The sequence below is a fragment of the Lynx rufus genome, unplaced genomic scaffold (genome assembly GCF_022079265.1).
Source record: "Lynx rufus isolate CCGP_SWC_20201006 ecotype Redwood Valley unplaced genomic scaffold, mLynRuf1.p SCAF_9, whole genome shotgun sequence".
Taxonomy (NCBI): Eukaryota; Metazoa; Chordata; class Mammalia; order Carnivora; family Felidae; genus Lynx; species Lynx rufus.
The window spans coordinates 39619894-39644101 of NW_025814897.1; the positions used below are offsets into that span (position 1 = coordinate 39619894).

At 44.9% G+C, this 24208-nt stretch overlaps 1 protein-coding gene across 1 annotated transcript in view; it reads right to left on the reverse strand.

Moving 5' to 3' along the window:
- The window catches only part of PANX1 (pannexin 1), a 50598-nt gene that overhangs the window by 22145 nt on the left and 4245 nt on the right, over positions 1–24208 (reverse strand). The gene's annotated exons all lie outside the window — the stretch shown is intronic.

Genomic DNA, 24208 nt, shown 5'->3' on the forward strand with positions numbered 1-24208 from the left:
TTTGAGAGATTTTTGGCCGACGCTGGTCATGACGGCAGCTTGGCCTCAGCTGGAGAAAGCTCTTGAAAGTGAAACCACCATAAAAAGAAAAAGTGCGCAGGAAAAGAACCAGGGCTAAAAGAATAGCAAGGCTGGCTGAATTTGGGTGAGGTTTGAGTGAAGGGGAGGGGTTACAGGGGAGGGGGGGAGGGTCTATCAGAAAACTGGGCAAAAGGGTGCCTGGGTGGCTCAGTTGACTGAGCATCTGACTTCGGCTTAGGTCATGATCTCCCGGTTCTTGAGTTCGAGCCCGGTGTCAGGCTCACTGCTGACAGCACAGAGCCTGCTTTGGTTCTTCTGTCTCCCTCTCTCTCTGCCCCTCTCCTGCTCAGGCATGTGCTCTCACTCTCTCTCAAAAAGAAATAAACATTAAAAAAAAAAATAAGAAAAAGATGGGGTGCCCGGGTGGCTCAGCCGGTTAAGCTTCTGACTTCGGCTCAGGTCATGATCTCGCAGTTCATAAGTTCGAGCCCCGCATTGGGCTTTGTGCTGAGCGCTCAGAGCCTTAAGCCTGCTTCAGTGTCTCCCTCTCTCTCTCTCTCTCTCTCTGCCCCTCCCTCCTCATGCTCTGTCTCTCTCTCAAAAATAAACATTAAAAAAAATTTTTTTTAAAAAGAAAGAAAACCAGGGGCGCCTGGGTGGCGCAGTCGGTTAAGCGTCCGACTTCAGCCAGGTCACGATCTCTCGGTCCGTGAGTTCGAGCCCCGCGTCGGGCTCTGGGCGGATGGCTCGGAGCCTGGAGCCTGTTTCCGATTCTGTGTCTCCCTCTCTCTCTGCCCCTCCCTCGTTCATGCTCTGTCTCTCTCTGTCCCAAAAATAAATAAAAATGTTGAAAAAAAAATTAAAAAGAAAGAAAACTGGACTAGAAAAGGAGTCCTTTAGAACAGAGAAGCCAGGACTTCTACCCTGATGAAGGGAAGGCTGAAGGAACTTTTGGTGACAGGTCACTGGATGGCAAATCAGCAGTTTTCCGGCTCCTCCAAGAAGAAAGAAGGCACAGGTAAAAGTACAGCCCAAGGAAGAGAGAGCAAACCCGCTAACAGAGGGATGGGTGTCGGGCGGTGTGGCAGGAAACCTGGGTCCTACTCCCGGGCCCCCATCTGGCACATGTGGGAGCGTGTATCTCAAGCCAAGAGCAGGCACACTGTCCTCCACACCTTGCACGGTGTGAGAGGTGCTAGGTGCTTGGGCTCTGATGCTGTTCTATTCAAACCCAACTCTGCCACTCACAGCTGGGTGACCTCAGGTCACTTCACCTTCCAAAGCCAAGGCTCTCCAAACGGACGATGACATTAAGGTCTATATTCTCAGTAGGCTGCCTGGTTCCCAGGAGTTACTCAGGAAGTATTGCATTCTTCTGTATGAGGTAACTAGCAGGTTCTGTTGTTGCTTTAAAGAGTGGGGGCATGCCCACCCTGGAAAGAGGGGAAAGGGGTGGCAGGAAGATACTGGAGTGGACTTCCCTAGTCCCTGAAACATAAAAAGCCTCAAAGCGTCGCCTCCCTCTGGGGAGGGGGTGGGCTTTACTCTTGTGGCAGGAGAAGGCAGTGACGGGGATGTTGTCCGGGGAGCAGAATCTTGTGGTGGAGGAGGTACAATGAGGTCAGAGCACCCCCACTTCATTGGGTATTTTTATACCCACAGACATCAAGAAAGGACTTTTCAGCAAGAGCCCTTGGAGGACATCACAGTGACAAGTCACACACCGTCAGAGTGTCCAACGATAGGGTATGTTCTTGCCAGCTAGGAATGGCTTCAGTATGAGTTGGGGGTCGGTCACCCATTTCAAGGAGCTTTCAATTCTCATAGCCCACTGAACTTCAGTTCTTGCATTTTATAAAAACAGAGCGGTCAGAACAGCGCTGGGCCGTAGGGATAACGTCACACAGCTCTTGCATTAGCATGACTTTGCTAAACGCTGCCTAGGAAGTCCCCACCCACCAAGGCTTACTGATCTCGGGTTATAAATGGATGGTTTCTGATGCGTTGCTTGCTTGGTATCCTCTCTCCAGATACTTTCTCATGTAAAAGGACAGTGCTATCAGGATTTCATGAAAACCTGTCTGCTCCTTCCTTGTATTTCTTAGGTATGGTCCTGGCAGTGCACATAGCCAGCATGTAGTAACATTCTTTCTATAGGATAATGTGTTTCAGGTCCTGTCTTGGGACCTCAAAAACCTCCCCCAAGGCACTGGTGGAAACTGCCAGAGCATAAATAAGTAAACTTTTCATACCAAAGCTTTTGCAAAAGAGGAAGAAAGAAAATATAACTGAGTCTAGAGAGACGGAAATTGAGGATGTGCTGAGCTCAAAATGTTTTTCATCTGGAATGGAAGGTCAGAAGAAAAGACAACAGACAACCCACATTCACAGGATACAGGCGGTCCTTAAACCCTTGCCTCATTTAAACCTCACGACCAAATCGGAGAGAAAGAGAGAGGGAGGGAGAAAACGGTATCTTATCTTCATTTTACCCTAGATAAAACCAAAAGCTCAAAATAATCTCTATCCAAGCTAGTAACTGGTAACACCAGAACTTTAATCTCTCAGTCTCTTAAAACACTCCTCTCTGGGCCAGTCACTCCAACGAGGCCATGCTAGAGGGGTCCCAGGAGCCAGGGCTCTGTTGGAATGGGAGCGACTTGGGCCAAGTGGTTCTTCTGAGTGACCAGAGGGGCAGAGCTTTCTGGGAAGGGTCAAGACAAATCCAGGAAAAGAAACACATCGAGCCCCGAAGGGTATTCCCAGGCCAGAAATGAGAAATACAGGAAGTCAAGAGTCAGGGAACAGTAGGAGCCAAGCTGGGACAGAAGGGTGGGAGTAACGAGAAGGGTTTCCTTCCTGTGGTGGGGAACCCCGAAAGTCTACACCACAGGGAAGAAGAGCTTGTATAAACCTGACGATTGTCCAGTGAGTAAAAAAATTCCCATAACCTGGGTACCAGGGCAAAAAAGGCATAAAAAGAACTCAGCGTTCTAGTAAAGAGGCAAGTAGTACTCAATGTACCTAAATATTTTATTTTAAAAATTTTTTACCATCAGAAATTAACGTAAACATACATAAAATTACAGAAAATAATATAACAGACACCCAGGAGTTTAAAACAATATTGACATTTTGTTGCATTTACCTCATCTTTTTTTTTTTTTTTTAATTAAGCATTTTATTTAGATTTTTTTTTTTCAGACCTACGGAGAAGTTATAATGTTCAGTCTTATAAAGGAAGGAAGTCCTCAGAGTGCCTGGGTGGCTCAGTTGGTTAAGCCTCCAACTTCGGGTCAGGTTATGATCTCACGGTTCCTGGGTTTGAACCCCGTGTCGGGCTCTGTGCTGACAGCTCAGAGCCTGGAGCCTGCTTCAGATTCTATGTCTTCCCTCTCTCTGCCCCTCCACCACTCTGCTCTGTCTCTCTCTCTCTCTCTCTCTCAAAAACAAAGTATTTAAAAAAAAAAAAAAAAAAAAGGAAGGAAATCCTGCCATTTGCACCATGGATGGACCTTGAGGGCATTATGGTAAGTGAAAGAAGTCAGAGAAAGACAAGTACTGTATGATCTTACTTCTATGTTTTCTCTAGCAAAACCAAACTCACGGAAACAGAGAAGAGTTTGGTAGTTGCCAGAGGTGGAACATGGGGGCAGGTACAGGAAGTGGGTGAAGGTGGTCAAAGGGCACAAACTTCCAGTTTGAAGATAAGTTCGAGGACGTAATACATGGCATAGTGACTACAGTTAAACTACAACACTGTACCATATATTCAAAAGCTGCTAATAAAATCTTAAAAGTTCACATCGTAAGAAAAAAGACTATGTGGGGTGATGAATGCTAACTAAAACTACTGTGGTCATCATTTTGCAATACATACATATGTCAAACCATTATGTTGTGTACCTTAAATTTACACAATATTATATGTCGGTTACAGCTCTGAAGAGAGCTGTACAATACGAGTGGAAAAATTACATAAAATCTGTAAACGTGCAGGAAATACAGTATCGGCATAAAAAAAAAAAGAGTATTGCAGTGAAATCCCAAATACTCTGGCATTTGGATTCAACCATTGTTAACATTTTGCTCTCTCCATCTATACATGTATATATAATACATACGTTTATTTCTCTTCCCGAACCACCTGAGAGTAAGTTGCAGAGGTCATGACCCTTTCCTCTCAGGAGTGTGTGATTCTAAGAACAAGACATTCCTATAGAACCCAGTGCAATTATCCATTTTTTTAAAAAATACAATACTGCTATCTATGTTCGGATTTTCTAAACTATCTTATGCAGCAACTTTCCCCTCCTCCAATCAGGATCCAATCCTGCACCATACAGCATGCATCCAGATGTCACGTCTCTTCAGTCACCCTGTCGTGGAAGGGTTCCACAGCCTTCCTCTGTTATTTGTGACCCTCACGGGGGCAAAGACCACAGGCCCTCTGTTTTGTGTGATGATCCCTAATTTGTGTTCATCTGCTTGTCTTTTCATGCTCCAACCAAGACTGTGCATTACAGGCAGGTCTCCTACAGAAGGGTTGGGGGTCCCTTGCAGGACACCCTGGGAAGGCACCTGACATCGGTTTCCTCCAGAACAAGTGATGTCACATATGACGGTTACTTGGTTAAGCTGTTGTCAGGGCTCTGCCGTAAAAGTGCCTTTTTTCCCTGAGAAACAAATCGTCTGTGTCCTCTGACTGTGTAAGTATTTGGTCCCCAACAAACTTTCACCCAGGGGTGAATCAGACACTTCAACTGGGGTCGCAGATGGAGTTTTCCAACTTTACCTTCCCTCTGCTTTTGTAACAGTTAGCATTTTACAATAACAAGGAACTTCCCCTACCCCCAATTTATGCTTTTTAGTATCAATATAGACTCATATGGTCTTTTGTTTTTCAATAGTTTATGATCTGGTTGCTGTTACTTATTTTGACACTCAAAATGTTTCAAACTAGCTCCTGTGTCCTTCTGCCATGCTCCCTGTGGGGAATAAGTTTAAGAATTCTCTCTTCAGGGAGCCCCAGTTCCTTTTAGTGGGTAACGGAATTTGTAAACCCAGGATATGGAAGCCAGATGTGCCCACTGCTCAGGGATGCTGTTGCTCCTAGCCTCCTCCGGCAGACACAGCTAGGAAATCAATCTATACATGTGTGTGTGAGAGAGACAGAGTTTATACTGAAAATTCCAATTTAACACCACTGCCCTTCCCCCAGTCCACATCTGTATTCTCTCTTACAGTGAGAACCCTAGATCCCAAATATATCCACATATTCATTTCCTCAATCCTAAAATTCACACAGAATAACTTTCAGAATTTTTAACGCAAACATATATTCTGATTTTCATTTTAAAGGGTTACTCTAGATGCGATGTCAACAACTGCGCATCCAGGGTCAAGAATAGAAGCGGACACCAGTCAGGAATGTGCCACAACAATGCAGGTGAAAACAACACGAAAAAACAGTCACAGGGGCACACATGAAAAGACACGGGGGCTCAGCTGGTTGAGTATCTGACTTCAGCTCAGGTCATGATCTCACAATTGGTGGGTTCAAGTCCCTCATCGGGCTTGCTGCTGTCAGCGCAGAGCCCACTTTGGATTCTCTGTCCCCCTCTCTCTCTGCCCCTCCCCTGCTCAAGCTCTCTCTCTCTCTCTAAAGAAAAAACAAAATAAAACAAAACAAAAACAAAAAACAGTCACAGTACACAACTGCCTGCATTGTCTTTGTTTAAAAAAATTTTTTTTAATGTTTATTTATTTTTGAGAGCGAGAGACACAGAGCGGGAGTGGAGGAGGAGCAGAGAGAGAGAGAGAGAGAGAGAGGGTTCCAGAATCCGAAGCGGGCTCCAGGCTCCCGGCTATCAGCACAGAGCCCCACACAGGGCTCGAACTCACAAGCTGTGAGATCATGACCCGAGCCGAAGTCGGACACTTAACCAACTGAGTCATCCAGGTGCCCCTGGCTGAACTGTCTTTGATTTCCTGTAGGTCCTAGCCAGGTCCAGGCTAAAGGATTGGTTCCATGAAATGAAGCGCAGTGCAAAAGGCCAGATGGGAGGCAGAACAAAGAAATCAACACAAGCATCTCTGCTATAATGCCATTTACGTGTTAAAAAAAAAGAATAGTACCGTTCTAGAAAATCACACAAGATCTGTACCTAGAGCACTAACCAAACAGCAATAATCCTGATAAAAACATACTAGTGCGATGAAAGGGTATGTGAAGAAGGTTGCTGGGTTATGTGCACAAGAAGAGAAAGGAAAATGGAAAAAGACCAGAGAGAACTGCCCGACAACACTTCTGAAACACGGCACGTGACCAAACGGAGCCCAGAGGAAGAGCATGGGGTGAATGGGTACCATGTACTCGCCAAGCCATGAAAACCAATGTGACTCCCCCATACTGGTATTCCCTCACGTACTGATCACATACAAGCTACTTCCCATCACAGAATCACTTACTAAAGGAAAATGGGTCATTTATTAAATACTACAATTAAATAGGAATTAGATGCTCTTGTTCAATCCAATGAAAGAACCTACGGACTAGGTGTCATCTGGTCCTACTTGTCAGATGAAGAAATAAGGCTCAGAGTAACTTCCAAAGTCAGACAGCTAATACTTGGTGCAGATGCGACACGATCCCAAGTCCCTGCTCTTCCCCCAGGGTGATGACACCCTGGGAATGAGTGACCAGAGAGGAGAGAAGGTGGAGGCAGGGCATGGAGGCAGGGTGGAGTGCAGAAGGGTGGGCGCTGTGCAATGCCAGGCCAGCCAATGACACGAGAAGAAGCAGGAAAGGGCGAGCCTCAGTTCCCCAGCAGCCTAGTCCTGAGCTCCGGGCCCAAGCTGATAAGAAAGTGTCATCAGAACCCACAGTGCCAGGCATCTGGCTGGCTCAGTCGGTGGCACATATGAGTCTTTATCTCTGGCATGGAGTTTACTCAGTAGGGATGGAGGCTGGACCCATGGAAGGGAAGGGCCAGATCAAATAAACTGTGTCATCAAAACATCCCAGCAGGAATACGACAGGTGAGAGCCAGGAATAAGTTCCTTAGCAGTCCCAGACCTGCCACACCTCCACTAAAGGAAATGCAGCCTGGATTTCTGCACTGTAAGAGGGCAGCAGGGAAACACCATTTCAAAATGAACACGAGAAATGGATGCTGTCCAAACAAGGAGGTCAGGGGCATGAAGTCAGCTTAAGAAAAAACGTCTGATGAACAGACACTTAAGGCCAAGGGGCAATTTAACAGACACTTTTTTTTTTTTAACGTTTATTTATTTTTGAGACACAGAGAGACAGAGCATGAACAGGGGAGGGTCAGAGAGAGGGAGACACAGAATCTGAAACAGGCTCCAGGCTCTGAGCTGTCAGCACAGAGCCCGACACGGGGCTCGAACTCACGGACCGCGAGATCATGACCTGAGCTGAAGTCGGCCACTTAACCGACTGAGCCACCCAGGCGCCCCAACAGACACTTTTAAGTATAAAGAGGTTAGAAGAAAATTACCATCCAGCCAGTCGTCCCTGACACAGAGGCCAACCTGTGTGGAAATAAATATGGAAGTCCAACTGGATAGGGGGAAGGCATTTTAGCCTGAAGGGAAAAGTTAGGTAAATCTTTAGGGTAGGGGGAAAGGTTCTGGAATCTTTATTCCTGAATATTGCTTTTGTAAAGATCTCACAATATCGAAGAGCAGTTGGGTTTTCTCTTTTACTAACAAGTCACTTAACCTCTGAGAATCTGATTTTTCTCATTGGCAAAGCCTCACAGAAATGCTTGCCACAGTGCCAGCATACCGTAAGAACTCAATAAGCAGCAGCTGTCAGTCTTATGTTCTATGCATCAGACTCCACGGTAAGCAATGGGGATACGGGGCTCCTCGGTCACATCCTGTATTATTTTCTTCAGTGCACTTATAATTATTTGAATTTCACCTTTATTAACTGGTTTACACATTTGTCTTATCTCCCACAACTCTTGAACATATGTACCGTGAAAGCCTGCCTTGGATAACTGGGATCTTAGATTTAATGGGGCCACAGCCTGAGACCAGACAGCTTGGTTAAGTCCTTTTGTATCATCTCCCCCTCAATGATGGCTTGTAAAAGCTAGCTTTTGGAGTTCTGGCAACAAAGGAGCTCTATTGTGTAGGATAAGGCTTTGAGTGTCTAAATCTGGTAATGAATCAAAGTTAGTGACTCCAGTAAAATGAAAACAACTCACAACAACTGTTACCATTATTCAGATAACCGGTCACGAGACTCATTTGCAAATACAAAGACACTCATTCTAAGACATCGCGGATTACACGGCGAACACTTTTCTCAAGAAGCCTCAAAAAAGAAAAGAGACATCCAAGTTCATCAGAGCTAGGTATTTAATGGCACAGGGCTTTGTGCCAGCAGCATATCAGAGACAGCCAAGGTGCCAAGGACACCTACCCTCCCCAGGAGCTCTATTCTTCCTGTGTCTATCACAGGGCAACACAGCACAGATGTTCTCCCGAAGGTACTCAGAACTCAGTGGTGCTAAGCTCAACCCAATAAAGATTCACTGGGCGTCTACTGCGCACATGGTGTATGGGGCACACAAGGGGCTCAAAGGTAAAGACGACATGGTCCCTGTCCTCGAAGAGCTTACAGTCCAGTAGAGGAGGCCAAGAACAGAGACACCAGTGATAACAGACAAGACAAAGTGCATCAGGGTGATGGCTGAGCCCTGGCAGGTGTTCCTGTTCGAAGGGAGGAGGACCCAGTTGGGGAACCAGCCCAAGCAGACACCTGGAGCCTTTAGAGTTTGTGGCGCATTATGAAGGGGAGCAGACCACTGCACCCGGAACACAGGGTCCATCTGGGGATCACATAAAGGACAGCCCTGAAGACTCGATCCTGTAGTGCTGGCAGGGAGGGCTTGGTGGGGGGAGGGGGTTTCAACGTCCTTGGGGCCGTCAGCCCCACAGTTGCAGCCCTGGTGACCTGCAGGGCTGGGGTGGGGCTGGTCATGGCTGCAGCAGAGCCAGTGGCCTCCCCAGCAAGAGTGCAAGTGGTGGGGAGGGTGATCCCACAGCGGCGGGACCCAAGCCCCAGCATAAGTGAGCAGCTTCTGTGCTGGGGCACGAGCTAGCCTGCTCTCTCTGCACTGCTCCCCGCTCACAAGACTGGGGGAGGGCAGAGTACACAGGCTTCGGGACGGAGCTGCTTACCAGGCCCGCTCCGCGTGCCCCCGGGCTGGTGATCTGACCTCTGCCCTCCTCAGTTCCTCACCTGTCGGCTCGGCAGCCAGTCTTTCCAGAGTGCCTGCCCTGTCCTAGACCCTGATCTGGTGCTCGCTGTGGTAGGCCCTTTCATTGTCACCACCCCATGAGACAGGCTCTACTCTTACCCAATTTACTGATGAGGAAACTGTGGGACAGAGAAATTATGCAACTTGCCTCAGGTCTCACAGTGGGTATGTCGCCTGCTGGGATCGGAACCCAGGCGGTCCGGCTCCAAAACTCGCATCTTAATGGCCATCCCACAGTCTCTCAAAAGTGAAAAACAAATGGAACTGTCTGGAAGGACTGCTGCCGGGAAAACACGGCGCTGAAAGGACCTGACACACAGGTGGAGTCAGTATATGCTGGGTTTAGGTGAGAGACAACTGTTACTCAAAATATACAAAGAACTCTTAAAACTCAACATAAGAAAACAAAACAACTCAATTAAAAATGGCCAAAGACCTTAGCAAACACCTCACTAAAGAAGACAAGCAGATGGGAAACGAGTATATGAAGAGAGTCATGTGTTATCAGAGAAATGCAGATGAAAACAAGGTACCAGTACGTGCCTATTAGAATGGCCAAAATCTGGAACACTGACAACACCTGAGGCAATAGGAACACTCATTCATTGTGACTGGGAATGCGATATAGTAGAGCCACTTTGGAAGACATTCGGGCAGGTTCTTAAGAAACTAAACATGCTTTTACCACATGATCCAGTAATCCTGCTCCTTAGTATTTGCCCAAAGGACTTGAAAACTCATGTCTACACAAAAACCTGCACATGGAGGTTTACAGCAGCTTTACTCATAATTGCCAAGATTTGGAAGCAACCATGATGTCCTTCAGATAAACCGTGGTACCTCAAGACAATGGGATACTCAACACTAAAGAGAAATGAGCTGGGGAGCCTGGGTAGCTCAGTTGAGTGTCGGACTTTGCCTCAGGTCATGATCTCGTGAGTTCGAGCCCCGTGTCGGGCTCTGTGCTGACAGCTTGGAGCCTGGAGCCTGCTTCTGATTCTGTGTCTCCCTCTCTCTCTACCCCTCGCCTGCTCACACTCTGTCTCTGTCTCTCTCTCAAAACTAAATAAACATTTAAAAAAAAATTTAAAGAGAAATGAGCCAGTAAGCTACAAAAAGTCATGGAGAAACGTTAAGTGTATATGACTAAGTGAAAGAAGCCAATCTGAAAAGGCTACATACCATACGGTTCCAACTCAATGACACTGTGGAAAAGACCAAACTCTAAAGACTGTAAAAAGATCAGTGGTTGCCAGGGGTGTGGGGGTAGGGGTCGAATAAGCAGAGCACAGAGGATTTTTAGGGCAGTGAAAATATTCTGTATGATACCATAATGATGGATACAGGTCATTTACACGGTTTCCCAGCCCACAGAATGTACAACTCTTGCGGGGGATGTTGATAATGGGGAAGGCCATGCCTGTGTAGGGGCAGGGAGTATTTAGCAAATCCCTGTACCTCCCCTCAGTTTTGCTGTGAACTTAATGCTCTAGGAAAGTAGAGCCTTCATAAAATGTGTGTGTGTGTGTGTGTGTGTGTGTGTGTGTGTGTATACATGCACCTCAGTAGCTGTTAATACTGGTCCTAAAGACAGCAGAGGAAGGCAGGCATTGGGAGCAACTGTCCAGGTGCAGAGGGAAGTGGCATTTCCCTGCAGGACCCCAGCCCCTTCAGCTGCCCCCCTCCAGGGCCCTCCCAGAGCTGCGGCTTCTCACAGGCCCACAACAGGGCCGCCTGCTCGGCCTGGTGCTGAGTGCCAACCGCCAGCCCCACCCAGGACATCAGGCTTCCACACCAGGCCCGGCCCACTCCTTCCTCACCGTCCAGTGCCAGGCCAGGCTGCGGAAGTGACCACGAAACCCCAGAGCAGAGCTGCCCAATGGGACTGGCTTGGGTCCTTCCCAGGTCAGCTCCAACACCCCAGGAGAGCTCCCATGTGCTCACGGAGTTCCCCACGATGGCTCCTGGGAAACTGTGATAAGGTATCCGCCCCACACAGAATATCGTGGCGGACTCCAAGACACCTGTAACAGTCCCCGTCCTCAAAGTGCACAGAGATCGTCAGCCCGAACTGCACTGCAGGAGCCCCTAATTAGTCTCTCCACAACTGCAATCCATTCTTGCAGCGCACCCGGGTGAGGTTTTAAAATGTGGCTGTGATTATGTCCCGTTTAGCTAAGAGCTCTCTGACTGCGCTGGATAAGCTAAAATCCGAATGCCACAGGCGCTCCTTGATGGGGCCCCTGCCCACCCCTCCCAGGTCTTGCCCCCCACCTCTTCCCCCTGTTCAATAGGGCCCAGTAACACTGACCCTCTTCTGCTTCTTTCAAGAAACCATGTCCGCTCTCCCCTAAGAGGCTTCACACAGGCTGACGGACCGCTCCTCCTAAAGCCATCTCCAGTGTCCCGGATGGGTTGAGGCTCCCCACCAGGGCCCTTGCTCCAAAACACTTCTCACGGCAATTCCCGGGGAGCTGTCTCCCCCACCAGGCTGCAAGCTCCCGGCCTTCTTCACGGGTAGGTCCTAGTGCACAGTGCGGTGCTCAGTGAAGGGCCAAATGAATAAGAACATGAACAAATGGAGATGAGGGGTGGAAAAGAACAGTAAGGCACAGAGGGAACCGCAGGCCAGAATCAGAAGGGGACTGGTGTGCATCCAGTAACTAATTTTAGCCAATGTCCTCACGTTACAAGGGTTGAAACAGATTCTAAGGCGAGATGCCTTTTGTGCCCACATGCCCCACACAGCTGTTCCTCACTGGGAAGCATTAAGTGTCACAAGAGTGTTTCTTCTGTTCTTTACAGCACATCCTTTTTTTTTTTCATGTTTGTTTATTTTTGAGAGAGAGAGACAGAGTGCGAGTGAGGGGTAGAGAGACTGAGACACAGAATCTGAAGCAGGCTCCAGGCTCTGAGCCATCAGCACAGAGCCCAATGCAGGGCTCGAACCCACAAATCATGAGATCGTGACCTGAGCTGAAGTCGGACACTTAACCGACTGAGCCGCCCAGACAGCCCCAGAGCATCCGTTTTCTGTCCCACTATTCACTTTGGTGTGTGCAGCAGAGAAAACTGAAAGCATAAAGGCTTAGAGAGTTTACAGAGACTTAAAAGGAACGAAGCCTTATTAGGAAGAAGATTTTCACAATCATCAGACTCTCCTTCCTGTAAGGGACACTGGCGAAGGGAAAGGAGGCAAGTTACTGTCACCCAGACTCAGCCGGAGTTGAGCCTCCAGCACCTGAGTGGTGCCTGAGTATGAGGGAGAGCTGGGAAGAAGCAAAGCCTCTCATCTCAGCTGTATTGGCTCATCACAATACTGCAAAGCACGCCCAGGTTGCAAAAGCTTAACATACACTAGCTTCAGCATCAACCAGCATGTACTGAATACAAACCATGCTTCAGGCCTCTTTCCATCTATTCTCTCATTTGATAGATATCATTTTCTGTTTTGCAAACACAACCTGGTCAAAGAAGAGGGGAACCTCACCAAGAAAGGGTACAGAACGTCTCTCTCTGTGCTTTTTGAAATTTTAAGAATCCTTATGCATGATCATCAAATGTGCAGCAGATGTTAACACTTAAAAGAAAGAGCTTTGTTGTTTTTTGTTTTTTGTTTTAAGAGAGTGTGAGAGAGAGGGCGTGAGCAGGGGAGAGGGACAGAGTGGGAGAGACAGAATCTCAAGCAGGCTCCATGCCCAGTGTGGAGCCCAACACAGGCTTGATCTCATGACTCTGGGATCATGACCTAAGCCAAAATTAAGAGTCATATGCTCAACCAACTGAGCCACCCAGGAGATGCAAAAGACTTATTTATTTATTAACATTTATTTATTTTTGAGAGACAGAAAGAGATAGAGCATGAGCAGGGGAGGGGCAGAGAGAGAAAAGGAGACACAGAATCGGAAGCAGGTTCCAGGCTCTGAGCTGTCAGCACAGAGCCCGACGCGAGGCTCGAACCCACAAACCATGAGATCATGACCTGAGCCGAAGTTGGACGCTCAACTGACTGAGCCACCCAGGTGCCCCCAAAAGACTTTTTAAAAAGACATCCTTACAATGAAAGACCTAAATGTGAGACAGGAAACCATCAAAACCCTAGAGGAGAAAGCAGGCAACAACCTCTTTGACCTCAACTGCAGCGATTTCTTGCTGCACACATCTCCAAAGGCATGAAAATTAAAAGTAAAAATGAACTAGTGGACCTCATCAAGATAAAAAGCTTCTGCACTGCAAAGGAAACAATCAACAAAACTAAAAGTCAACTGACGGAATGGGAAAAGAAATTTGCAAATGACATATCAGATAAAGGGTTAGTATCCACAATCTATAAAGAACTTACCAAACTCAACACCCGAAAAACAAATAATCCAGTGAAGAAATGGGCAAAAGACATGAAGAGACACTTTTCCAAAGAAGACATCCAGATGGCCAACAGACACACATGAAAAAATGCTCAATGTCATTCATCATCAGGGAAATACAAATCAAAACCACACTGAGATAACACTTCACACCTGTCAGAATGGCTAAAATTAACAACTCAGGAAACAACAGACACTTGTGAGGATGTGGAGAAACGGGAACCCTCTTGCACTGTTGGTAGGAATGCAAACTGGTGCAGCTGCTCTGGAAAACAGTGTGGAGGTTCCTCAAAAAATTAAAAATGGAACTACTCTATGACCCAGCAATAGCGCTGTTAGGAATTTATCCAAAGGATTCAGGAGTGCTGATTCATAGGGGCACATGTACCCCAATTCATAGCAGCACTTTCAACAATAGCCAAAGTATGGAAAGAGCCCAAATGTCCATCAACTGATGAATGGATAAAGAAGATGTGGTTTATATATACAATGGAATACTACTTGGCAATGAGAAAGAATGAAATCCTGCCATTTGCAGCACTGTGGATGGAACTGGAGGGTATTATGCTAAGTGAAATAAGTCAGAGAAAGACAGATATTATATGTTTTCACCCATGTGGAACTTGAGCAACTTAACAGAAGACCATGGGGGAAGGGAAGGGGAAAAAATAGTTACAAACTGAGAGGGAGGGAGGCAAACCATAAGAGACTCTTGGATACTGAGAACAAACTGAGGGTTGATGCGGCGGGGGGGGGGGGGGGGGGGAGGACGGGGAGAGGGGAAAATGGGTGATGGGTATTGAGGAGGCACCTGTTGGAAGGAGCACTGGGTGTTGCATGTAAGTGATGAATCGTAGTAATCTACCCCCAAAACCAAGAGCACACTGTACACACTGCATGTTAGCCAAATTGACATTATATTTAAAAAAATAAAAATTTGGGGCGCCTGGGTGGCTCAGTCGGTTAAGCGTTAGACTTCAGCTCAGGTCATGATCTCGCGGTCCGTGAGTTCGAGCCCCGCGTCGGGCTCTGTGCTGACAGTTCAGAGCCCGGAGCCTGTTTCAGATTCTGTGTCTCCCTCTCTCTCTGACCCTCCCCCGTTCATGCTGTGTCTCTCTCTGTCTCAAAAATAAATAAACGTTAAAAATAAAAAATTTTAAAAAAATTAAAAAAAATAAAAAATAAAAATTTAAAAAAATAATAAAATAAAATAAAATAAAATAAAATAAAATAAAATAAAAGACATCCTTACATTTCCTAGTAGGCATGTGCTAGTTTTGCTCATTGACTAAGATTAAGCAGGGAACCTTTCGCTTAAAAAAAAAAAAAAATAGTCAAGATAGACTGGGGTTGGAGGAGATTTCATAAAGCAATGATAAAGAGCTGAGACCTGATGGTCTCTCTAGGATCAAATACCTGAGGCCAAAACGCAACAGTAAGTGGCTGGAAACAATGAGCAGCCCCTAGCACACCTCTAAGTGTCATAGCCAGACCCCAGAGCCACGTCCTGTGAAATCCCAGTACAAACAGGGAACTACTAACTGAAACAGTGAGATGCCGTTTCCAAGAGAATGGCAAATATAAAACTCTGAAAATATTAAGTATCAGTAAAGAAGTGGGGAAGGGGGCTGCTCCCCTACATCCCTGATGTGTGTGCGTTAACATTTCTGAGAGCGACCGGAAGTAGCTTTTATATTTGGAATGTGCATACCTTGTGACCCTTGAACTTCCAACTCCACCCTCAAGTCTGACCCTGGAGCAATGGTTCTCAAAGTGTGGTCTGGAACCTGAGAATCTTTCAAGAAGATTGTGATGTTAAGCCTGCTTTCACAATCAGCTTTATTTGCCTTCTTACTCTCATTCTTTTATGAGTTTAGATAGTGAGTTTCCAGAGGCTACGGACATGGGATATTGCCACATAATGAATGAAAAGCAGATGTGAGAATGCAGCGGTCTTCCATTAAGCTAGACATTAAGGAGATCTGGCAAAAATGGAAAACGCTACTCTTCTTATAAGATTTTTGTTTTTGAAGTTTTTTAAATGAAAATATATATGTTTCACACATATGTGAAAAATGACACATTTTAATGAAAATATATGACAAGGGGCGCCTGGGTGGCGCAGTCGGTTGAGCATCCGACTTTGGCCAGGTCACGATCTCGCAGTCCGTGAGTTCGAGCCCCGCGTCAGGCTCTGGGCTGATGGCTCGGAGCCTGGAGCCTGTTTCCCATTCTGTGTCTCCCTCTCTCTCTGCCCCTCCCCCGTTCATGCTCTGTCTCTGACTGTCCCAAAAATAAAAAATAAAAACGTTGAAAAAAAAATTAAAAAAAAAATATATGACAATATGACATACAATGGGCTTCTTATTATTTTAAGTTCATGTTTTCACAATTTGTTTTAATTTTTAACATGCTAAATACTGACAGACACAACCCATAAACAAAAGTTCTTTGAAATCTTCAATAAGACTTAAGAGTATGAAATGTCATGAGACCAAAAAGTTTGAGAACCACTAACCACTGATCTAGAGAAACACATTTTGCATGCGGAAGCACATCCAAGGATGTTCACTGAGCCACTGTGTATAGTAGGAAAATGCAGAATGAACTTCCATGTCCCTTAACAGAATGGTTAAATGAACTGGGGTGTAGTCAGACTACGGAAAATGATGCCACATCTAAAAAGAGTGAGGCAGATACATCTACGTGCACCAACGTGAAAATATCTCCAGGACACACTGCAGATAAGTGAGCAAATTGCACACTATTAATACGTGGCATAACATTTTCTTAAAGATTTAATAATAACGGCAGCGCCTGGGTGGCTCAGTCGGTTAAGCATCTGACTTCAGCTCAGGTCACGATCTCATGGGAGTTCGAGTCCCCCATCAGACTCTGTGCTGACAGCTCGAAGCCTGGAGCCTGCTTCAGATTCTATGTCTCCCTCTCTCTTCTCTGCCCCTCCCTCACTCACTCTCTCTCAAAAAAACTTTAAAAATTTAATAATAACGAAATGCAAATAAAATCATGTTTTTTCCACGGGAACACAGAGCAGCATAAAACACTAACAGTACGCAGTAATGGTCGTTAGTTACCTCTGGGGAGTGAGCAAGGGCAGGGCTTTAATTTTCTCTTACTGCCTGAACTTTAACATAGACACACACAAACACACATACTTACAGACATGTGGCAAATTCGAATGACATATCTGGGAAACTCCCTCCACTATCCTATCAGCAGCAGGTGGTGAGACCTACTGGCACTGGGGCAGGGAGCATCTCAGGACAGCCTCATGCCCACAGCCTGTCTCATCAGCTGAAGCCCGAGGTCATGTACAGCTTATTCATACTTCCTCCTGGAATATTCACCACTTTCCAAACCAACTTGGAAATCGTAATTCTTCTCAAAGCCCATTCATAATCTGTTTCAACTTCCTGTCATCCCAAAGACAGAGGAATAGCAGTGATCAAAATATGGAAAGTAACCTTGATGACACCCCAAAATGTAGCAATAGACTGGTTCTTGCAACTATCAAAACAAAATGTCCAATAGTTGAGATAACCTGACAAGTTCCCAATAAGGACCAGCTGATAATGATCCTCTTCCTGTAATCTAATAACATTTTAAATATTTAATACGGTGTGAAGAATTTTTCTCCTAAAGATGCAACGATCTGCCCTAGGCAAGTCCGTTGCTTCAACTGCTGAGCTTTGCACTGGTTTCTTAGCTCATGATTCTAATATTCCATGATTGCAGTTACTTAATTGACACACGTATCTCCTTGCACCTAGAAACAAGCCAGTACGAAAGCAATAACAGAAAGGTCTGGTGTTTTACAAGAATAGACCAGAGGGACGATACACATAGCCCGAAAACAGGCTCACTTACGTAAGAGTTTGTAGTAAGAAAACCACCGTAGATTAATGAGTAAAGAATAGGTTCCTCAATAAATGACATGGGGGAATAAATGGGGGAATTAGCTACAGTCTTGACTGCCACCATCAAAAGAACAAAACAGACTAAAGGGGTAAAGGTTAATAAATAAGATCACTGAAGATAATGAAGAAAAAGGAGATGGTTATTTAAGTGCTGTAAGGAGGAGCTATATCAATCTCATCATAACAGAATTAAAGAAATTAAAAAAATGGGCAGTTTGACAACTTAAAACAACTGCTGCTCATCAAAATGAACCACAGCCACAATTCAAAGGTCACAGACAACTGAAAGGAAGATACCTGCAATAAAAGAGAGCCAAAAAATATCTGAAACTATGTTACCCATAGAGTTCATAAAATCCATTGAGACCTCAACATCCTGGGGCACCTGCGTGGCTCCTTCAGTTAAATGTCTGACTCTTGATTTCGGCTCAGGTCATGATCTCACAGTTTGTGGGATTGAGCCCCGAGTCAGGCTCTGCACTGAGCCTGCTTGGGATCCTCTGTCTCCCTCTCTACACCTCCCTTGCTCCAGCATGCACATGTGCTCTCTCTCTCAAAATAAATAAATCTCAAAAAAAAAAAAAAAAAGAAGAAGAAACCAAAATCCACTTTGAAAGATAAACAAAAGACAAGAACGAGTCACAGAACTATATAAATGGTAAAAATACCTATGGAAAAATGTTCAACACAGTAATTGAATAAATGTGACCTAAAACAATGGTGTACTTTTATCCGTCTACTAAACTGCCAGGGACCATCGCTACATGCTGCTGGTGGTGACGAGGAGGGTACTCTCCTCACTGCTGGTGGAAGCGGCAGGGACCATCCTTCCAGAGGGCAAGCTGCCATGCCAATCAGTCCTGAAACTGTCTGCACACACTTTGGCCTCATAATGAGACGTACACAATTTGTTGAAATACTGAAATCTTTATAGTGAAGAGGTTTGTGTTCAGGTGTATTCTGCACAATGCTATTTATATCAGCAAAAATGTTGTGCAAGGGTTAAGTTTTGATACTCCTATTCAACGTCCAGTTTTGCAGCCACCAAACATCAAGTTTAAGAATATGGCAAAATGGGGCACCTGGGTGGCTCAGGTGGTTAAGTGTCTAGCTCTTAACTCCGGCTCAGGTCTTGATCTCACAGTTCATGGATTTGAGCCCCATCTTGGGCTCTGTGCTGACAGCGCAGAGCCTGCTTGGGATTCTCTCTCTCCCTCTCGCTGCCCCTCCCATGCTTAAGTGTTGGGTCTCTCTCAAAATAAATAAACTTAAAAAAAAAAAAAGAATATGGCAAAAGGGCTCTGAATTAGTGTTTGATTGTTTTTTTTTTTGTTTTTTTGTTTTAAGTAGAAGCTGTCAGCTATGTATATATAAAAAGCCAAGGCATAAAATACACCAAGATGTAACAGTGGCTAACACTGGTGGTAGAATTACTACCAGTTTCTCTTCTGCATTTCCTGTATTTTCTACAGTAAGCCCTATCTTTACAATCAGACACACACACATATATAAAGGAATACGAGCTTTAGAGAGGATGAATAAAAAATACGTAAGAATGAAAACCCCTTTCCCAACACGCTCGTTGTATCCCACACAGAGCCAGGCTTGCCTCGGTAGCACATGGGTTCTCTGTAGGTCCCTCCTCCCCCACCCCTGGCCACCTATGTCCCCACGCTGCCCTCCTCACTCAGCCAGGGCCCAGTGGGTATGGGCCTCAAACTGCCTACCCTTCTCCACTCTGGACCAAACTCACTGCCTCAGTTAGGGGTTTGAGACAAAAGCAATCCAAGGGAGCAATCTGCAGTGCAAAGGTGGTGTTTGCATGGTTTTTAAAAAGGATGCTGCCAATCCAAACTTGGAATCTGCCAAAGGTCCAAGATGTATTTTCAGTTTTTTGCTAGGGATGGGAGTTCCATCTATTTCGAAAGAATAAACTACCCCCACCTCAAGTTTCATTTTCTTTCCTTCCTTTTTCTTCTTGGGGTAGGAATGGGGAGACACAGAAAGGGAGGAGTAAATAATCAAATATGGATCTAATTTACTGGGACTCTTCAAGTCAGGGAACATTGTGCACTGAAAGAGAAACAGAAAGAAGGCCTTCCCACCAAAAGCAGATGAGGGTTCCTTTTTCTCTGCATCCTCGCCAACTTGTTATTTCTTGTTTTTTTTATATTTTTTTTATTTTAGCCATTCTGACCGGTGTGAGGTGCTCATTGTAGTTTTGATTTGCATTTCCCTGATGAGTGATGTCGGGCATCTTTTCATGTGTCTGTTGGCTGTCTGTATGTCTTTCTTTGGAAAAATTTCATGTCTTCTATTTTTAATCAGATTGGTCTTTTTGTTTTGTTTTGGTGTTGAGTTGTATGAGTTCTTTATGTATTTTTGGTAGTATAACCCATTATTGGATATATCATTTGCAACCATCTTCTCCAACTCAGTAGGTTGTCTTTTGTTTTGTTGGTGGTTTCCTTGGCTGTGCAGAAGCTTTTTACTCTGATGTAATCCCAACAGTTGATTTTTGCTTTCATTTCCCTTGCCTTAGGAGGCCTGTCTAGAAAAATGTTGCTATGGCTGACGTCAAAAAAATCACTACTTATGTTCTCTTCAAGGTTTTTTATGGCTTCAGGTCTCACATTTAGGTCTTTAATCCAATTTGAGCTTATTTTTGTGTATGGTATTAGAAAGTGGGCCAGTTTCATTCTTTCGCATGTAGCTGTCCAGTTTTCCCAGCATCATTTATTGAAGACACTGTCTTTTTCCCACTGCAAAAATGATATAGCCACTGTGGAAAACACTAGGAGGCTCTTCAAAACACCAAAAATAGAAATACCATATGATTCAATAATTCCACTACTGGGTATTTACCCAAAGAAAACAAAAACACTAATTTGAAAAGATAAAGGCACCCTATGTTTATCACAGCATGATTTATAATAGCTAAAATATGGAAGCAACCTAAGTATACATTAATAGATGAATGTATAAAAATGTACACACACACACACACACACACATACACACACACACACACACACACACACACACACAAAGAATATTATGCAGCCACAAAAAAGGATGAGATCTTGCCATTTATGACAATCCATAGATGGAACTAGAGGGTATTATGCCAAGTGAAATAAGTCAGACCGAGAAAGACAAATACCATATGATTTCACTCAGGTGCAGAATCTAATAAACAAAACAAATGAATAAGTGAAAACAAATACATGAAAAGCAGAACCATGCCTACAAATATGTAAAACAAACTGATGGTTGCCAGAGAGAAGGGGGCATGGGGGGACTGGCCAAATTGGTGAAGGGGAGTGGGAGATAGGGGTACCACTTATGGAATGAGTAAGTCATGGGAAGAGAAGGCACAGCATACGCAATATAGTCAACAATACTGTGATAGCACTGTATGGTGACAGATGGGAGTTACACTTGAGGTGAGCATAACGTAACACATAGAGATGTTGAATCACTAGCTTGTACACCTGAAACTAATGTAATATTGTGTATCAACTATACTCAAAAAAAAAAATAAATAAATAAATAAATAAAAAGAATAAAACAGAACAAATGCTGCCTGGGCAAGTTCTAGTTGTTTTAAAAACCAATCTCATCATTACTAAATGTTTGCTTATCATCTCTCAGTTCAATTCCTTGCTCTATTATTGTTATTCTAGTCAGTTCCAATGATAATATACAGTTTTCAAATATTTTTATGACAATTTTTTAACACTGACTCTTCCAAGATACATAAAATTCCATATTTACAGAGATTCAATCCTTCTGACATCCCTGCTCATTCTATTCCTTCACACACTCTGTTAAACGCCTGCTACGTATCAAGTTTTATGTTCGAGGCTATGGATGGAGCAGTCAACCAGAGAGGACAGGTGGTTCCTGCCCTCAGTGAACTTACAGTCTTAGGGGGAGACAGTGTTTAACAAATACTTACACAAATTACCTAACTAACTTGTGGTTAAGTGCTAGGAAGGAAACTTATAGGTGCTATGAGAACACATCAGGAAGTCCACTATTATAATTTTACTCCTGAAACAGGCTATTTCTTTCTTAAAGCTGGAAGCACATCAAAATGCCTCTTCCAATCTTCTGATAGAGTCACATTTAGAGGGAGATAGTGGTGGAGGCTCTTGTGTGTTTGGTACTTGCAGTAAGAACACAGGAATGCACAACTATCCTGGAAAATGATTTCATCCTGGAAATTGATACTGGTTTCTTCTTTCAATGTAGAGAGGAGGGGAGCATTTACAAAGACTTATGTACAAACAAACCTTGTGTTTAATTAATAGAAGAAATTTTGGGGTGGCTGGGTGGCTCAGTCAGTTGAGCGTCTGGCTTTGGCTCAGGTCATGATCTCGCGGTCTGTGAGTTCAAGCCCCGCGTCGGGCTCTGTGCTGACAGCTCAGAGCCTGGAGCCTGTTTCAGATTCTGTGTCTCCCTCTCTCCCCCCACCTCCCCACCCCCCACTCATGTTCTGTCTCTCTGTCAAAAACAAATAAACACAAAAAAAATTTAATAGAAGAAATTCTGAAAGAACCTAGATGTGCATCATTCAGAGAGTGCTCAGATGAATTATGATAAGGATATACTATGTTCTGTAAGAACATGGATGGAGGCAAAGACAAATACCCTATGATTTCATTCATATGTAGAAGTTAAGAAATAAAGAAAAAAAAGAGACAAATATACTTTAAAAAAAAAAGTTTATTTATTTATTTTGAGAGAGAGTGCTTACACAAGCAGGGGAGGGTTAGAGAGAAGAGAATCCCAACCAGGCTCCATGCTGTCAGCACGGAGCAGGATACAGGACTTGATCCCATAGAGCATGAGATCATGACCTGATCTGAAATCAAGAGCCAGATGCTTAACCAACTGAGCCACCTGGGTACCCCAAAGTACACTCTTAAATACAGACAACAAACTGATGGTTTCAAGAGGGGGAAATGGGTGAAACGGGTAAAGAGGAAAAGGGGACACTTGTCGTGATGACCACTGAGTAACATATGGAAGAGTTGAGTAATTACAGTGTATACCTGAGACTAATATTAACACTGTAAGTTAACTATACTTGAGTTAAAGACTAATAGTAAGGCAATGCCTATGTACTAACATGGAATGCTCTCCAAAACATACTATGTGGGGAAAAGCAAACCACTACATATGACTCAATTTGTTTTCAAAAGAATGCATACACCTGTTGTACTAATGAGAGAAAGCGCTTTACAGCTGTACCAGGTGTCCATGGCGATTACCTCCGGCACATGATGGAGGAGGTTTACGCATTATTTACCATGAGAATGTATTTAGGTACTATTCGTACAATAAAAATACAACAGTTAAAACAAAATTCACCCTGAAAAATTTGTACTCGTTGGCAGCCTCCCCACTGCTTACTGGAAGCAGTGCCCTGTAAAAACAGCCAAAGAGCGGAGCCAGCCCGGAGAGACCAAACCCCTTTGCCCAGAACCGTGGGTGTTCACTGGGAGGGCAGCAGGGAGGGAAGGGCAGACAAAACACCCCTTCCCAAGGGTCTGCTGGCTGTCCCCGCGGCTCATCTGCTCCAGCCAGCCGGGCTCAGGGCAAGCAGCATATCCTGGCAGCAGACGGGAGTTCTCCTCTCCCAGGGCTGCCTAACGTGCCAGATTACGGCACCAGAGAATCAGAGCGGTCCCTGAGGAGGAGTTATCTCAGCATCAAGCCCTGAACAGCCCTAAGCCAAGGGCACCGCAGACCCCGTCAAAAGACTCCAAGAACACAATCCCATTCACGTTGAAAGGTAGCACTTTTCTTCAATAGTTTGGATACATACTCAGAATCTGAGCTTAAAGGCCACGTAGTCTACTTACGTTTGTATTCTACACAGAGTTGTCACCCGCATGTTTCCTAAACTCTCTCTGAAAACAGGTGTGTTAGGCACTGAGGAGGGCACCTGTTGGGATGAGCACTGGGTGTTGTATGTGAGCAAAGAATCATGGGAATCTACCCCCAAAACCAAGAGCACACCGTATACTCTGTATGTTAGCCAACTTGACAATAAATTATATTAAGAAAATGAAAAAAAAAAAAAGAATGAGGGGGCTTCTGTGGCCCAGAACTTTGTCTCCCTGCAGCTTCCACACTGGTGACGTGTGTGTTCTCTGGGCCACAGGGAATGACATTCATCCACCCTACACAGTAGAGGTAGAGCCCTTCAACATTACAAACACAGCTCCCCCCATGCCCCAGAACACTGCAGAAGGGAACTGGAGGTACCTGGAATATAACCTAGACTTCTAAGTCAAGTGAGGCAACTTGGCTCTGTCTCTTGATAACCCACATCCATCAATGCTATTATCTGGGGCAGACGTCAGGAAGGAAACCATGACAAGGCATGACTTGGATTTTTAAAAGACCTGGGAATCCCGGCGACTGGGAATCTCCCTCTCCATACTAGGGACCCCACGCTTCTAGCTGGTGAATTCCAGGCACCGGGTAGGACCTGCCAACTGCAACCTCTGGCCTGACCTTGGCATGTGAACCTGGCTTCCCTTCTTCCATGCTTCCCCTTTCCCGGAATGCC